This window comes from Dendropsophus ebraccatus, chromosome 2 (genome assembly GCF_027789765.1).
Source record: "Dendropsophus ebraccatus isolate aDenEbr1 chromosome 2, aDenEbr1.pat, whole genome shotgun sequence".
NCBI classification, from domain to species: Eukaryota; Metazoa; Chordata; class Amphibia; order Anura; family Hylidae; genus Dendropsophus; species Dendropsophus ebraccatus.
Genome location: NC_091455.1, coordinates 90220610 through 90238461, shown reverse-complemented (window position 1 = coordinate 90238461; position 17852 = coordinate 90220610).

Below are 17852 nucleotides of genomic sequence, written 5' to 3'. Positions count from 1 at the left end.
CTGGTGGTACAGTCACTTTAAGCCCCTATTACATGGGGCGAGTGAGAGGAACAAACGAGCTCAGGGAGCTCAGTGATTGTTGGGTTTTGTTGGTCTATATTTTATTGCCCCTGGTAGCCAGAATCCTGCTCCACACTGACGAGGGGCAAATATCCCCATACAGCTGTCTGTGGATGGATGCCTAGCCTTGGTAATCGTGTCATGTCACCACAGAGTTAGACTTTGACGTAAAAGGGGCCACCCTGGTATTTACCAAGTGGGACTTAAGGGGCTTTGTATGAGGGGGGTTTGGTGAGCTCCCCACTGGGAGGCACCCCTTGGCAACAGGCTTTTCTTCTCTGGAGGGATATCTGGCTATTCCCGTGTTTTGAGACTCGTAACTGTTGCTCCATGGACCCTTTTTTGCACATATTTATATCACCTATGAAATACTAAGGAGATCCTCAAAACTTGGCCTGTTGGTGGTCCATGAGGACAGGAATTGACAAGCACTGCTATAGAGGACAGTCAGACATTCACATTTATAATATAGATACCAGCCATAAAATAAGTGGTTACCTGTTTTAATTAGGTCTACATCTGAAAAATACCATTATACAACTTTTTTTTGCACATAAGTGCTTCAAAAGGCTAAAACAAATTACGGGGAAAAAATGCTCTGTAAAATAAGCAATGTGTGTTTGCTGAGCACAGACTGATGATGCAGACATGGGGCGGGGTGTGATGTCATAGGAGACTTGGCTTGATCCCCCAATCCCCTAAATTATTTACCATCTCTAACCAGCCCCTCACTACACCTGAGCAGACAAGGAAAGACAGAAGCAGGTGCTATAACTTTACTGATTGTGGAAAACTTTGCAGTGAAATTAGGGCTATGTTAACACATGTTGGAGTTTCATTGCAGTACTGCAGCGTATTCACAAAAATTATGCAGTAACACAATTACATTATGCTAAACAGTACAGAGGACAATCCCACCTGAACAAAAAACAAGGCATAAACAGTACATCCCATGTAAGATAATATCAGATAAAGTCCTTATTGTGGGGCTCAACTTCAAAGATAAAAGATGCTGGATTATAATATGTGCGTCAAGATTAAAAGAAAAAAAAAATATTAAATTTAAAAAAACTTTACTTTTTTCCAATATCTGTGTTACAGGTATGCAACGTGAATACAGCGTGCTGTGTGAGTGGGAACACATGACATGATAAAGTACTGAAAATAATTTAGCAACACAATAAAACTGCAATGTGTGAACACAGCCTAGATGTTCTGCCACAGATTTGAGCGGGGAATGGGCAGGGTGGAGGACTGTGATGAACAGCTGAGGGAAAGAATTGCATTCTGGAACCTGTAGTACTGTGTACGACTGCTCAACCAGGAAGTACAGAAACAATACAGAACAAAGCCCTCTAAAGCAAATGGATTTTTGGTAGTTTTAAAATTGGGATAGATAGGTAATATTATTTGCTTCTGCAGAAGTTTAATTCCCCCCTCTACCTGGAGTTCCCCTTTAAGGACACAAGTCTGACCATGGGTCTGAAAACCCTGACAGCTGTCAGTTCACCAGTCAGGCCACCAGGTTCACCAGTCAGGCCAATTTTTCATCTGTAATATAAACGCAAAATATGCAGACAATATGTTTGTGGAAAGCCTTTTGCCCCTATTCCACGAGTCGTTTGAAGGAGCAAACGAGCGCTATTAGCGCTCGTTTGCTCCTCGTTCCCCGCTCGCTGCCGCCGCTATTCAACGCGGCGTCAGCGAGCGGGTGAGTGCGGGAGGGGCGGCGGGGAGCTGCTGGGGGGGCTGCCCGGGGGATCGCTGATCGTCCGGGCAGCCCATAGGATACAGCAGCGTCTGCTGCCGACACTCCTATTCAACGGAGCGACGGCAGCAGATCGCTGCTATATCAGTCGCTTGTTTTTCAACATATTGAAAAACAAGCGACTGCAACGATCAGCCGACATGAACGATGTCTGCTTATCGTTGCACTCTATTCCACGGGACGAATATCGTTCGTAGCGGTCGATATCGGCCGAATACGAACGATATTGCTCCTCTTAACGACCCGTGGAATAGGGCCTTTTGGTTTTATGTTTTTTTCACATAAATATCTTTTTTACTGTCTTTGCAACAGAAAAGTTGCTCTGGAATTAAGGGCGCTTTATAAATAAATAATTAATAATAAAGGTTGAGTTCAATTTTCTTTTGCAAAGTTTTTCTACCTTTTTCCCTTGAGTGTACATGACCTGTGTCACACAGGTGCAGATAGCAGGGCGGCAGTACAGGTAGAGCTGACACCAGGCGCCTCTCCCTCACATAGCTCTCAGCATATCTCAGACATATGCAACATTTTAAGGATGTTTCCAAAGCCGCCCTCTTCCCTTCCCCCGTGTAACTTCTCTGGCACAGGCTTCACTTGCAGCTGTGCAGGTGTGCAGGGCTGAGGCTGGGAATTGTTTGCTCCCCCCTCCCTCTTCCCAGGCTCTCCCTCTGCCTGTACAGGGTGGATGTGCTCAGCACTGCTCACTGTGTATCCAGCTGGAAGTCATTGTGAGATTGGCGTCTTCGTTGCTCTGGCGACCGCCCTGCCGGCACCAGCTGGACCGCACTGTGAATGGGTGACATCACGGGGCAGGCGCCAGTCAGTCTGGGCTGCAGAGCCAATGAATCAGCTGTCAGGGCGAAGGGCTGAGTGCACTGCAATGTATTGCAATGTGTGTGAGAGAGAAGAGGAGGGAGAGCAGCGGAATGCGTACAGCGTACACACACAGCTGGAGAGAGCAGGGAGGACAAGAGCAGCGTCCAAAGAGGTCCCTGTCTCTTATAGAAGGGAAATATCCCTGTATACATAATGTCCCATACATTACTAACGTATGAGATTCCCTGTATCCTATAAAAGGAAAATAGCCCTGTACATTACAAACGTATGGGAGAGAGAGAGAGAGCGTGTAACCATGTCTTACAGAAGGGAAATAGCCTTGTATACATTATTTCTATACATTACTAATGTATGTAAGGGAAAATATCACCAGGTCCTATAGAAAAGACATAGCTCTGTATACATGTCTCTATACATTACTAATGTATGTAAGAGAAAATATCTCCAGGTCCTATAGAAAAGACATAGCTCTGTATACATGTCTCTATACATTACTAATGTATGTAAGGGAAAATATCACCAGGTCCTATAGAAAAGACATAGCTCTGTATACATGTCTCTATACATTACTAATGTATGTAAGAGAAAATATCTCCAGGTCCTATAGAAAAGACATAGCTCTGTATACATGATATCTCTATACATTACTAATGTATGTGAGAGAGAATATCACCAGGTCCTATAGAAAAGACATAGCTCTGTATACATGATATCTCTATACATTACTAATGTATGTGAGAGAGAATATCACCAGGTCCTATAGAAAAGCCATAGCTCTGTATACATGTCTCTATACATTACTAATGTATGTAAGGGAAAATATCACCAGGTCCTATAGAAAAGACATAGCTCTGTATACATGTCTCTATACATTACTAATGTATGTGAGAGAGAATATCACCAGGTCCTATAGAAAAGACATAGCTCTGTATACATGATATCTCTATACATTACTAATGTATGTGAGAAAGAATATCACCAGGTCCTATAGAAAAGCCATAGCTCTGTATACATGTCTCTATACATTACTAATGTATGTAAGGGAAAATATCTCCAGGTCCTATAGAAAAGACATAGCTCTGTATACATGTCTCTATACATTACTAATGTATGTGAGAGAGAATATCACCAGGTCCTGTAGAAAAGACATAGCTCTGTATACATGTCTCTATACATTACTAATGTATGTGAGAGAGAATATCACCAGGTCCTATAGAAAAGACACAGCTCTGTATACATGTCTCTATACATTACTAATGTATGTGAGAGAGAATATCACCAGGTCCTAAAGAAAAGACATAGCTCTGTATACATAGCTCTATACATTACTAATGTATGCAAGAGAAAATAACATGTCCTATAGAAAAGACACAGCTCTATATACATGTCTCTATACATTACTAATGTATGTGAGAGAGAATATCACCAGGTCCTCGAGAAAAGACATAGCTCTGTATACATAGCTCTGTATACATGTCTCTATACATTACTAATGTATGTGAGAGAGAATATCACCAGGTCCTGTAGAAAAGACATAGCTCTGTATACATGTCTCTATACATTACTAATGTATGTGAGAGAGAATATCACCAGGTCCTGTAGAAAAGACATAGCCCTGTATACATGATATCTCTATACATTACTAATGTATGTAAGAGAAAATAACATGTCCTATAGAAAAGACATAGCTCTGTATACATGTCTCTATACATTACTAATGTATGTGAGAGAGAATATCACCAGGTCCTATAGAAAAGACATAGCTCTGTATACATGATATCTCTATACATTACTAATGTATGTGAGAGAGAATATCACCAGGTCCTATAGAAGGGAAATAGCCTTGAATATATGATGTTCCATATGTTACTAAGGTATGTGAGAAAGTATCCCTGTATCCTTTATAAGGGTATATAGTCCTGTGTACATGATCACTCTATACATTGCTCAGGAATGGAAGATAGAGTAGCTTTGCATCATATAAAAAGGAAATGGTTCTGTATACATGATGTCTCCATATATTACTAATGTATGTGAGAGAGTATCCCACAGGCGGGATACATGATATGATGTACATGACATGTCTATATACCACTAATGTATATGAGAAAGAGTAATTGTGTATCCTATAGAAGGGAAATAGTCACGTAAACACAATGTGTCTATACATTACTAATGTTTACGAGAGAGTATTACTGTAATCTATACAATAGAAATAGGCCAGTATAAATGATGCTTCTGTATATTCCTTATGGATGTGTGATGCAGTATCTCTATATCTTACAAAAGGAAGTAGTCCTACTGTATATACAAGATATCTGTATACATTGTTAATGTATGTCAGAGAGCATCTTTGTATCCTATAGAAAAAGGAAATAGTCTTTGAAATTGCACAGTGTACAAGCATGTCAAACACCACACAATTTTAAAAAAATAATCATCTTCCATTGATTTCAATAGGAGACGGTGGACAGTGTGGAAAAGAAATGACGCGAGTTCTTTCCATACAGTTCTGTTTTCAAGGTCTATATATGTTTAAACAGATGGAGTGCAGTGCAATGCGGTCTGTGGCCCTGTTCTTACAAGAGAGAATGACATTGACAGACAGAGTTGAGAATTGCTCATCCCTTCTTTGTCTGTCAGAGTCTGTGTTTTATAGCCAGTTCAGAGCGCAGAGGGGCCCCCATGAGTCATGGGCCCCCTATGAGTCATATGTGGTGTCCCAACACGGGTGTTGCTAGTCTTAACACCCTTGGCAAAAGCCTTTAACTCAAAGTGAAGTGGTAATGTATAAGTTTATGTATAAGTCATGTATAAGTTTTGCCCCTAGATGTCAGTAGTATGTGTATTCATGTATGTGTATTGCACAGCTGTAGTGAACTAAGGGTTATTGTTTTGTTTATGATCTGCACTCCAATGAGAGCTGCTCTTCTCTTTCACCTATCTCTATCCTTCTTTCTTTTTACACTCTCTTCTCCACCACTCACAGGAGCTGTTACACACCCTGTAGAAAGTTGTCACGGGAAGAGGAATTGTAGACCCCCACTTAGTCAGTCTAGTGTAGTCTAGTCTGGAGTGTGGTAGTGGACAAACGTATGAAAGACACAGAGACTTTTTCTTCTTTAAAGCAACACTTCTACCTCTAATGCAGTGCTAAACACAAACAGGGATGACCCCAACCCATGTCATTAAAAAAGTTAAAGACAGTGCAGGACAGTATGCTACAAGCTGGAAGGACTGATCCGGATAAAGCAAAGCAGCCAAGACCCTACGTACTCTATTCTCCAACGCAGGTGAAACCAGGTTACTTTGGACACCTTGCTCAACCCAGGTAACAAGGTTTGGGGCTTGTGTCACCCTAGTAGGACTGGTTTCCCAAAACTGTAAGGCAACAGGTGGTTACAGCGACAAAGTTCAAAACACGGCACAAGTATTCTTCTTCTTTCAAGTATTCTCAAGTATTCTTCTACTTGTTCTAAAGTTCTGGCAGAGCACAGTACTACATTAGGTTGGGAGTCTCAAGACAAACTCCTCTTAACTACTCTGAACTCTCAAGACCTATTCCTCTCCACTCCTTTGAACTTACTCTATTCTTCTCAACACGCAACCAAGTCAGCACTGCAACTCTACGTTCTCTACCTCTACAGTTCTCGTTACAGATCTAGTCAAGTCAAGTCCAACGTGATTGTCTACTTGTATGCCAACATATTCATCAGTAAAGGTAGAGTTTATTTATTTTACTGGGATTCAGTGATCATTATACCAGTACTTACACACAAGCCACACTGTCCTTGGGTCATCTCCCCTTTCTGTGGGTGGCAGTGGCGACAGTCTGGGTGGGTCATAACTCTACTCCGGACCACCGTGATAAGTGCCCAAGGGACCTGTCACAACCCGGCAGGTCACCGACCATTGGGGAAAGGTATAGCCAGCCTCAAAATCTAAAAGCAGGTATGCTCTATACCAGTGTGCTGATTCACCACTGGCGTCACAACACTATACCTTCTGGCTGAGCTACACTCCAACGACCAACCACCATTGCAGTGGAGTCACACTCTACCACCTAGCAAGTGACCGGTTGCAGCTGCTACAACACCACCCAGCAGCTCTGCACCACACATGGGCCCGCGGGCAGCCGCCTACCCTGCCCTATGAGAAAGATTCCCAGGCCAGCTGCTGCAACTAGCCAGTTAACTGTATTCGCTTCTGAGAAGCAACTACTGTTAAAGGCTGCAGAGTGATTGACAAAATGAGGAGTGCATTAGCTCCCTACATTGCCAATCACTGTTGTGGCTTATGCCTCTAGCCACAAAAGGCTGCTCCCTCTCCAGTCCTGCAGGCAGGGCCAGCTCCAGGTATTTGCAGGCCCTTGCAGAGCCTCAGCAGGCCTCTCATCCATTCATCCACTATGCATAATCACTTGTGAGACCACTAACCTACACAAACACACACATTACTGACTGACACACACATGCATATTACTGACTGACACACATTACTGACTGATACACATACACACATTACTAAATGACACACATATTACTGACTCACACACACATATACATATTACTGACTGACACACACAATTACTGGCTTACACACAGGCAATTACTGACTGACATACACACATTACTGACTGAAACACACATTCTACTGACTGAAACACACACGCTACTGACTAAAACACATGCACATATTACTGACTGACACACACAGCACAGCACTTCTGATATACAGCCTGCTCACCCTGCACTACAGTGAGCAGGCTGAACATCAAAACACTGAGCCACTCTCCCTCCTTGGGCCCCTGGAGGCGCTGGGGCCCAGCACTTGCCTGGGTAATCCTTGTGAGTTACTGGATGTAACTACACTATAAGGTCTGTAGAACCCATATACAGTTGGATCTACCTCCATATGGACAATGCCAAGCGAGATCATTATTCTTTAAATCTGTCAGCTCCAAGCCCTACCTGAGGTGCTGACAGTGTGCTGTTGTTGGCAGTCCCCTAATCAGCATGGTACCTTTTGGTAATTTGTCCATGCAGTGGATTATGCACAATCCTACTGTAAAGAAGAGTCAAACAGAAGTTGTTTGTGCCACACTCTGTGCCACTGTGTCACACCTCACCACTCCTTCCTCATCCCTCTTCTTCATAAATAATCAATGCTGCCCGGCCTCCTGCTCGCTCAGCTGTCAGCCAGTGTCTCTGATTGCAGATCAGTCCTCTGTAGGCAGTTGATGTCTGAAAGAATCTCTGAGTCTAAATGTGTTGGAGCTGTGGTCTAAGGGTAACTCACCTGTCTAGAGAACTGCTAGCAGTTCATTCTTTGGTTCAAATCCCCTGATAAAAATGAAATATTAGTCCTTTTCTTTTTCCCCCCATCATTATTGTATCATTTTTAAGGCTATGTTCACACATCGTATTTTTGGTCAGTATTTTGCAGCCAAAACCAGTGAATTGAAAACACGGAAAGGCTATGTTTACACACAGTGGATGGCCATCATTTAATGAGATATAGCAGCAATTATTTGCCAATAAATGGCAGCCATCCAATCAATTTCTACAGTGAGTGAACATAGCCTTGTGTTCAATCCACTCCTGGTGTGGTGTCCCACCACGGGTATTGTATATGCACCCCAGTAAGTTGTTCACTTAGGTTAAAAAAAAGTGGGAGGTAAAGTACCTTTTTTCTTCACTAGGTGTCACTACTATCTTTATGTATCCTATACACAGCTGAAAAGTAATTGGTTAACTGTTTTATGTCATGTGTTTTTCTGCTGACCAGTCACAGGTGCTCTTTCTTCTTGACCTATCCTATTCTTCTTCTCTCTTACACACACTCACCAGCCAAAACAGATATCAACATCACACCTGTGCACTACTATAGTGCTGGCATCATGACAAACAAAATCACAGTAACTGTCCGAGTACCACACTGGTTTTGGTTGTAAAATATTGACCAAAATACTAAGCAAAATACTGTGTTGGAACATAGCCATGAAAATGATATAATAATGAGGAAAATGTAAGAAAATGATATTTCATTTCCATCAGGGGATTTGAACCAAAGAATGAACTGCTGGCTTGTCTCTAGACAGGAGAGTTACCCCTAGAGCACAGCTCCAACACATCTGGGCTCAGAGATTCATCTACATCTGAGTGTTTCTTTCAGACATAAACTGCCTACAGAGGACTGATCTGCAATCAGAGACACTGGCTGACAGCAGAGTGAGCAGGAGGCAAGGATTTTTCACGAAGAAGAGGTAGGAAGGAGTGGTTAGGCATGCCAGAATGCAGCACATACACTTAGGCACAACTCCTCGTTGACTCCTTATTACAGTAGGAGACCTAAGCAAACCTACAATTACGATTGTGCCTGAACAGTTAAAACTTTGATTGTCCAGGAATTTGTTACTATATATATATTTGTATTCTTACTATATATATTTGCATTATTGGTAGTATGGTATATGGGTCAAGGTATATACTGGGTTTACTCAATAAGGTTACATTCACACTGAGGAAAACAGGCAGAAATTCTGTGCGGAATCTGCTTGGAATCCCACCTGCCTTACTGTCTCAATGTTAAGTATAGGGCACAGGCGGGATTCCGAGCGGAATCTGTGACGGGGATTCTGCTCATAATTTCCACATTTTCTTCTCAGTGTGAACATGCCCTTATGGTGGGTTCACACTGAGAAATCCACATGGAGATATTCCAGTGGGTTCTGTCAATTGTCCCCACCTGCACGCATTTCCGCCAGTCCCATAGACTCCATTCTATGGTCGGCCAAAGTGACATGACATTGAACTTTTCAGCGGGGATTCCTCAGTGTGAACCCACCCACACTAAGGAATAGGCGAGGAACTGAAGAGGAAAGTTTTCTGCTTGAAATTCCTCGCCTCTTCAGCTTCGGCAGAATTCGAGTTAAATGCAAGTGAAACAGGGGGTACGGACTCTGGGTCTGCGGAATTTATCATTTTTCTCACAGAAAAATTATAAGGAAACCTACTTTAGGTCTCAGTTTCATTCCTTGCTCACACTGGTGCGCACATGATTTATGTAGAGGCAGTGCACCTCTCAGCAAAGCATTGGCAAAACCTTCTTCCAAAAACAGTGCTATACCCGCCTTTAGGTTATATGCTATATTACAACTTCGTTCCATTCACTTCAGTAAAACTCAGCTTCAATACCATACACAAACCAAGGACAGGGGTGGTGGTGTTTCTGGAAGAGAGCAGTCATGTTTTTTAATGCTGGATAATCCATTTTTATGTGGTTATACATGTGAAATGTAGGAAGCCTTTTAGACTGCTCTAATGTAGCAGAATATACCCTTCATTAATTTGAAAGCATTGTCATCTGCTGCGTTTTCTTATGGGTAAAATTATTGGTTGGGGGCCCAATCAGACTCACTCGCCCCTGTCCCCCTTCAGGCTGAACCCCTAGCTATGCCTCTGGCAACTGCACACAGGCTGTCGGAGGTGGTGCAGCTGAGCTCAGCACAGAACAGCAGGGCACAGGCCGCTAGTGCTGATTCCATCCCTAGTGCTACTGGGAAAGAAGACCAATTACAGTGAAGAAGACACCAAGGAAACCAGCAAGCAATGTGTAAGGTAAAAGGAAGACATGAGAATAACTCTTTAACCATCATAAGTATACCATCAGAAAAGAAAGACTAAACATTTTGGTAGCTAAGCAGTTTACAGAAAAACGTCACAATAAATGGGATCTGCGGTGCATGATCTTAGATCATGTTCCCCTACCCAAGGGAGATGCATATACACTCACCGGCCACTTTATTAGGTACACCTGTCCAACTGCACGTTACCACTTAATTTCTAATCAGCCAATCACATGGCGGCAACTCAGTGCATTTAGGCATGTAGACATGGTCAAGACAATCTCCTGCAGTTCAAACCGAGCATCAGTATGGGGAAAAAAGGTGATTTGAGTGCATTTGAACGTGGCATGGTTGTTGGTGCCAGAAGGGCTGGTCTGAGTATTTCAGAAACTGCTGATCTACTGGTATTTTCACGCACAACCATCTCTAGGGTTTACAGAGAATGGTCTGAAAAAGAAAAAACATCCAGTGAGCGGCAGTTCTGTGGGCGGAAATGCCTTGTTGATGCCAGAGGTCAGAGGAGAATGGGCAGACTGGTTCGAGCTGATAGAAAGGCAACAGTGACTCAAATAGCCAACCGTTACAACCAAGGTAGGCAGAAGAGCATCTCTGAATGCACAGTACGTCGAACTTTGAGGCAGATGGGCTACAGCAGCAGAAGACCACACCGGGTGCCACTCCTTTCAGCTAAGAACAGGAAACTGAGGCTACAATTTGCACAAGCTCATCGAAATTGGACAGTAGAAGATTGGAAAAACGTTGCCTGGCCTGATGAGTCTCGATTTCTGCTGCGACATTCGGATGGTAGGGTCAGAATTTGGCGTCAACAACATGAAAGCATGGATCCATCCTGCCTTGTATCAACGGTTCAGGCTGGTGGTGGTGGTGTCATGGTGTGGGGAATATTTGGCACTCTTTGGGCCCCTTGGTACCAATTGAGCATCGTTGCAATGCCACAGCCTACCTGAGTATTGTTGCTGACCATGTCCATCCCTTTATGACCACAATGTACCCAACATCTGATGGCTACTTTCAGCAGGATAATGCGCCATGTCTTAAAGCTAGAATCATCTCAGACTGGTTTCTTGAACATGACAATGAGTTCATTGTACTCAAATGGCCTCCACAGTCACCAGATCTCAATCCAATAGAGCATCTTTGGGATGTGGTGGAACGGGATATTCGCATCATGGTTGTGCAGCCGACAAATCTGCGGCAACTGTGTGATGCCATCATGTCAATATGGACCAAAATCTCTGAGGAATGCTTTCAGCACCTTGTTGTATCTATGCCACCAAGAATTGAGGCAGTTCTGAAGGCAAAAGGGGGTCCAACCCGTTACTAGCATGGTGTACCTAATAAAGTGGCCGGTGAGTGTAGGTGCTAATAATGAGAAAACATTCTTGGATTTATAGACTGGGAACATTTTCTCCTAAAGACCTTAATACTGAAAACAGAGTAAAGAGTGGTATGTTCTGATAGGCTTTCTCCACATCCTGTCCTGGCTGTTGTGCCTTTATCCCTCAGGGTTTGATTAAATACATGTTTTCCAGGCAGCCTTAGGGCTTTTTCAGCCACCGGTAATCAAATGCTGCATTTTCATTTTCGGATGAACCTGAGCATGCTCGAGTTTCACTCATCTCTGGTCATCAGAGGTTTGCTCATCTCTTTAAGAGGTTCTGTGAAGGATTCTGCAATACCAGTTAGACAGAGAACAGATAATTTTTAGGTTTTTAAGAACAGCTAATACTTAGGTTTTTCAGAGTATCTGGAAGTGTTAGTGAAGACTTGTACTTGTTGGGACTGGGGACTACCTAGAGGGGGGATCTGCCCATATATGCACAGCACTCTGTTGGGGGGATTCTGACAACCTTGGCTACAGTTCCTATAGACTTTAGGTAAGAAGAAAAACTCGTACTTGTGGCTTTGACTGATCCATCGATGCTTGGCAGTACAGAGAGAAGCAAATCCAGTAGCATGGGCCCCTAGGTTTGCATGAGTGGGCAGAGCTAACTCCTCACCTTATGCATAGGGAACTAAGCAGAAAAACAGCGGAGCACGTCAGCAAATTTCTCTAACCACTTTGAATAAGTCCTTGTTCAGACTTGGAGGACTTGAGTGCTATAATGCCCTACAAGGTGGACAGGTGGAGTTCCTCGCCTGTGGTAGTCACCGTTTTCTGGCTTTAGCAGGCCATAGCGTGGCTTTCAGGAACTTGTAGAAACAATAACAGCTTGTCTATAGTTTCGTCAGGCACTGGTTGCAGGGCCAGGCCCTGGAAAGGACACCCTAAGCATACTCTGCTTTTAACTCGTCTGTTCTGGAGCCAAACTAATCTGGAACTGCACCTTATGGTCCTCTCCACCAGAAGTAGGCTCTGAGGTACCTTGGCAGAACTGGAGGGGAACTTTTGTAGGGCTGTAATAGGCCCAGAAGTAGGGAGGCAGCTGGCAAACTTCCTCCCAAGCACTTACAACTTTAACATATACACTTAACCCATGTAGCATTGTTCATCATGTGTTTAAAATAGTAGAAACAAAATACAGTCAAAATACAGTATAGCGCCTTCATCCACAGATTACCTTGTAGTATACATAATATCAGTGCTGACCTACATACATGTATACACTGCAGGGGCACACAGGTTTTGGGACACTGCAGGCAAACTGCCCACCAGTGGGTACAGTTGCCTATCAGAAGAACCTGCTGATAGTGCCGCTTTAAGGGTAGCTTCACACAAACCGTATCACAGCTGATTTTCTGCTGCAGATCTGCAGCTGATTTGATCTAAATAACTGAACACTGCATCAAATCTGCACCATCAAATCTGCTGCGGATCTGCTGCAGAAAATCAGCTGTGATACGGTGTGTGAAGGCGTGTGTGAAGGCACCCTTAGGTTACAAACCCACTTGGCGGGTCTGCAGCGAGTCTCCATGCTGCGTTTTTGCAGCGAGACTCGCTGCAGATCCCGACCCTATGCTTTTAATGGCAGACAAACACGCAGCAGGGATGTACATCCCTGCTGCGAGTTTGTCTGCAGCCCACCTCATTAACCCCCCGGCCGCCGGAGCCGATACTTCACCTGATCCCGGCTCCGGCGGTTCCCTATGTCTTCAGCAAGCCGGAGCGGGGACCAGGTGAAGTATATGCTCCAGCCAGCCGCCCGCAGCCCCGGCCGCCCGATCGCCCCCCCCCCCCCCCGCAGTTCCGGCTGCCCGATCGCCCCCCCCGCAGCCCCGGCCGCCCGATCGCCCCCCCCGCAGCCCCGGCCGCCCGATCGCCCCCCCCCCCCCCCCGCAGCACCGATCGCACGCCCCCCCGCAGCACCGATCGCCCCCCCCCCCGCAGCACCGATCGGTGCTGCGGGGGGGCGTGCGATCGGTGCTGCGGGGGGGGCGATCGGGCGGCCGGGGCTGCGGGCGGCTGGCTGGAGCATATACTTCACCTAGTCCCCGCTCCGGCTTGCTGAAGACATCGGGAACCGCCGGAGCCGGGATCAGGTGAAGTATCAGCTCCGGCGGCCGGGGGGTTAATGGGGAGGGCTGCAGACAAACTCGCAGCAGGGATGTACATCCCTGCTGCTTGTTTTTCTGCCATTAAAAGCATAGGGCCGGGATCTGCAGCGAGTCTCGCTGCAAAAACGCAGCATGGAGACTCGCTGCAGACCCGCCAAGTGGGTTTGTAACCTTAAGGAGAAGTCTGGTAAAATTAATAATTACAATGTGGGCAGGTGTGGTGAGGTGCAGGGAGTGTTGGTTTTGGGATAAACTCCCACCAGGTCAGCTGTTACGTTGGTGTGGTAGCTGAGTGGGTCTAGGGTCACTTGGGGACTCAACCCGGACAGTTTGGCACCTCACCAGCACCTAAATAGAAATTAACCCAAGTGTATAGATGTGTGTGCAGGTGCGTAAGAGATAAGCCAAAGTCCAGTGCTTCAGAAAAATAGAACAATTTACTTGGAATAACTAGTGCAATACAAGAGGATACTGGTGGCAACAATACAGTCCAGCGCAAAACAGTAGTTACAATCTTGTAATAACTTAGGTGCTTGTAGTTGAGGTAGAGACCAGGTGCTTGAAGAAAGAAGGTGCTTTGCAGTAGAGAGAGGAGAGGAGTTGCCAGAGGGTCCTGCCCCATGTAGAAGTGCACTCTAGCAGAACAGTAGAGGTGTGTAGTAGATGAGAACAGAGAATACTCGTACTTACAGATGACTTTTAGTCTTGACCGCTTTATGCCCCCGAGTTGCGAGCTACCTATCCTAGATAGGTATTACGGGCCTCAGGCCTTGTTATCTGGGTTGAGCAGACTCCCGAGCCTTCCCAGTTATTCTGCCCTGTGCAGTGGAATGTGTTGACTTTTCCTATTACCTTTGTTTCACTGGGGTCAGTTTCTTTGAAGGTAACTTCCATGCACGTTTTAGAGAGATTTAGGGTTGTGGGCAAGGTGTGGTATCCCACCACTGGAGTTGCTAGTTTATACACCCTCTCAAAAGTCTGTACTTCAAGTAAAGTGGTAATGAAGTTATGCCTAAGTTTTGCCACTAGATGTCGCTATTATTTGTATATGCACTTGTATATTGCACAGCTGTAGGGAACAAGGGGTTATTATTTGTTTTTAATCTGCACACCAATAAGAGCTTTTTCTGTTCTCTACATAGCTCTATTCTCCTTTCTTTCTCTGCACTTTCTTCTCCACCACTCACAGGTGGTATTACACACCCTGTAGAAAGTTGTCACATGTGGAGAGGAAGTACACACCCACACTTAGGGAGTTTTATCCAAGTCTTGGTAAAGAGAGGACATACAACAAGACTTTACCTGCTGTAGTTCAGCTGGGTCCTGGCTCTGCCAGGCCCCTCAACTGTCCAGATTAGTCTAGTCGGGAGTGTGGTAGTGGACAGACGTATGGGAAACACAGAGATTCTTTTCTTCTTCAAAGCAACACTTATTCTTATAAGCCAGTTCTAAACCACTCAGGAGGGGACAAGTTAGAGATCACCCCAACCCATGCCGTTGAATGTCTCTAAAAGTGCAGTATCCTGAAATGAGGAACTGAGCAAAGTTGCAAAGTTGCTACAAGCCTACGTACTCTCTCTCACAGTGCAGGTGTAACCAGGTAATCTTGGCCACCTTGCTCAACTCAGGTAACAAAGTTGGGGCTTGTGTCCCCCTAGGAGGACGGGTCACCCGACACTGTAGGGCAACAGGTGGTACAGCGACAACAAAGGTCGAAACACAAGCACAAGTAGTCTTCTACTTTCAAGTATTCTTGAGTATTCTATTTCTTCTTCTTCAAAAGTTCCGGCAGAGTACACTTCTACCCTGGGTTGGGACTCTCTGCACAAACTCCTCTCTACTACTCTGAACTCTCAGCACAAACTCCTCTTTACTGCTCTAAACTCACTCTCAGCATGTAATTAAGTCAGCACAGCTCTTCTGCTTTAAAAGCTCTTAACGCAGATTGAGTCTAGTCAACTCAGCAGTCTATTATCTGCTACTGTACTATGTATTCCTGAAGTAAAGGAGATTTTATTCATAGTAACAGGACTCAGTGACCTACACAGTCATTATACCATCTTTGGGTCATCTCCCCTTTCAGTGGGTGGTGGTAACGATAGTCCAAGTGGGTCACAGCCCCACTCCAGACCACCGTGATAAGTACCCAAGGGACCCCCGCACAGTCCAGCAGGTCACCGACCACAGGGGAAAGGGTATTGCCAGACTTCCTAAAATAAAAGCAGGTGTGCCCCAATACCTTTGTGCCCAACCAGCACTGGCGTCACAACAACTTACCATCCGGCTGAGCTATACTCAGACCAACCACTACAGTGGTGGCGTCACATAGTACCATCTGGCAAGTGACCGGCCTACCATAGTGCTCCACACAAGGTGATCCCTGTTAAGCTTATCTTCCCTGTGAAAGGCTTAAAGGGGTTTAACAGCGAAAATCGTTTTGTTTCAAATCTACTGATATCAAAATGTTATATAGATTTGTAATTCACTTCTATTAAAAATTCTCAAGTCTTCCTATACTTATCATCTGCTGTATGTCATGCAGGAAGTGGCGTTTTATTTTCAGTCTGACACAGTGCTCTCTGCTGACATCTCTGGCCGAGACAGGAACTCTGTTTCGTTTTTTTATGAATCCCCATAGAAAACCTCTCCTGCTCTGGACAGTTCCTGTCTCGGCCAGAGATGTCAGCAGAGAGCACTGTGTCAGACTGAAAATAAAAAAAAAAAACATTTCATGCATGACATACAGCAGCTAATAAGTATAGGAAAACTTGAGATTTTTTAATAGAAGTTAGGGTACAAACACACACGGCATATAAGCTGCGTATTTACTGCTGCGATACGCAGCAAATACGCAGCAGATACGCAGCAGATTAGATCTAAATAACTGAACACAGCATCAAATCTGCTGCGTATCTGCTGCGTATACGCTGTGTGTGTTTGTACCCTTAAGGCTGCGTTCACACTACGTATATTTCAGTCAGTATATGTTTATTTCAGTCAGTATTGCAACCAAAACCAGGAGTGGATTAAAAAACACAGAAAGGATCTGTTCACACAATGTTGAAATTGAGTGGATGGCCGTCATTTAATGGCAAATATTTGCTGTTATTTTAAAACAACGGCTGTTATATTGAAATAATGGCCGTTATTTACCGTTATATGGCGGCCATCCACTCAATTTCAACATTGTGTGAACAGATCCTTTCTGTGTTTTTAATCCACTCCTGGTTTTGGTTGCAATATGAGGACCACAATACTGACTGAAATATACGTATTCTGAACCCAGCCTCAAGCTAGAAAATCATCTGTTGTGTATTTACTTAGTTTTCATAGTTTTTAACATACTCTGACATAACAGATCTCCTTATGCTGCCAAAGGCTAGATTATAAACTGTAGAGCAATTTATTTCCTGACCTGAAAGCCATGAAGGGGTTAAACAATATACTTCAATTATTGCATTCTTGAAGACTTCATCTATTATGTCATGTCATTTGACCTGTCTGCCATAAGCTCCAGCTCACCTTGTATCAAGCTCTTGTCAGTTGCAATATAAATTTACATTACACATGTATTTAGTTAGCCGAGATGCAGGAGTCAGCTGATAAGTTAAGCTGCACAGTAAACATACACACATTATTATCAGAGAACTGGAGCCTCAGCAGTTCAGGAATTACAGGCTTATGTAATCAAACCTATGGGCTCATAGTTATTTTTTAATTATTTTTACACTGATACCTGTATTTACAATAAATAGTAGTTCATAAATTCTGTACTGGAGGAGATAAAAATCAATATACATGTAAGCAGTTTTTGTTGTTTTGAGAAAACCTAAATTATAATCAGTACCCTGTGGGAGTAAAGAACCTATTGGCTGGGTTTACAGCAGCGTATAACACCGGCCGTTCTGTTACGCGTCTGAGTCACAGAATGGCTGGTGTCAGTGAAGATCACCCGGATGATCGCCATTTGTGCTAATTTGGGATGCGGGTGCATCAGTGTGTGCCCGCATTCCCAATTCACCATAGCCGACAATGGAGAGTGTG